This window comes from Pyxicephalus adspersus, chromosome 9, assembly GCF_032062135.1.
Source record: "Pyxicephalus adspersus chromosome 9, UCB_Pads_2.0, whole genome shotgun sequence".
Taxonomy (NCBI): Eukaryota; Metazoa; Chordata; class Amphibia; order Anura; family Pyxicephalidae; genus Pyxicephalus; species Pyxicephalus adspersus.
Window position 1 is genome coordinate 66,717,235 of NC_092866.1, and position 1,138 is coordinate 66,718,372.

Genomic DNA, 1,138 nt, shown 5'->3' on the forward strand with positions numbered 1-1,138 from the left:
ATGTGAACGGTAAAAAATGATGGTGCAAAAACACCACACAAAAAACGTGCACTGGGGTACTATTTGGAAAACCCTCCTCTAAAGAGGAAGGGCCACCCTTTTATCCAAACCCTCCGAAGCGAAGCTCCAGACGAGAGCTGGATACTAAGCCCACCCAGCCAAAGCCGGAAAGGACACACTTGCCCCCCTGACAGCAGCCAGAGAGGGGCCTTTTCTCTCTGGGACCGCCAAGGCAGGTCCCACAAGATACTAAGCTGGGAGCTCTCCCGAAGAGAGACTCCACTAAGGGAGAGCGCCTGGTTTTTAGGCCAAGGCATTCTCCCAAGACAAAAGGGCTAACCCATAAGGGAATAGCACCCTCTATCAAAAAGTGTCACACAAATACCACACCAGTGACAGTGACAACATAAAAAACATTTAAATAATAAATGTGCTCTGTGCATATCACACAGGGCAACAGATTTTAAAAATTGCCCATCTACACTAGCCGCAGCTAATGCAGAAAAAGGCGATGTGCCAAATCATGTAAAAGTAGTGATGTGACTGTGCATCTTAAAAATCAGTGGGGTCCCAAACCCAGTGATTTTAAGGTGCCCTTGGATCTCCACTCCAAGGGTACGACACTGGAGCGAGATTTGGACCACTCGTCGGTCCGATTGGTAAGACCAAGCCTTTCTCCATTCCCACCAGCGGGTCAGTCAAACCTAAGGGAGCTACCTTATCAGGGCAGGCCCCATGCTCTTCCTCCGGTGGACAAGGCCGGCAGGTTTGCATAGGGCGGCCCCGTACAGAGCTACACCAAAGGTAGACCGTCCTTAACCAAGGTACTCTTGCACTGCATTCCCCCTCAAGAATGCAAGTGCCTTTCCACCCTGAACACTGATAAGAACAGATACTACACTTGATCTTAGCCAAAAGGCCGAGAAGGCCGGGAGTAATAGGACATTTAAATGTTTTAATTGTTACAGAAATAGGAGGGGAAATCTTTCAATGGGGACACATGTAGCAGTGACATCTGTCATACCATGGAGACATTTTCTCCTACTTCCTGTTATGTCTCAAGGACAGAAAGTAAAGAAAAATCCCCTAAGAAGACAGCAAATCCAGGCAGGAAGTAAAACCATTTCTCTGCTCCACC

The 1,138-nt window shown here is 48.1% G+C and overlaps 1 pseudogene; it reads right to left on the minus strand.

Moving 5' to 3' along the window:
- Positions 1-762: 762 nt before the first annotated feature.
- Positions 763-931, minus strand: LOC140338761 (U2 spliceosomal RNA; annotated as a pseudogene).
- Positions 932-1,138: the final 207 nt, after the last annotated feature.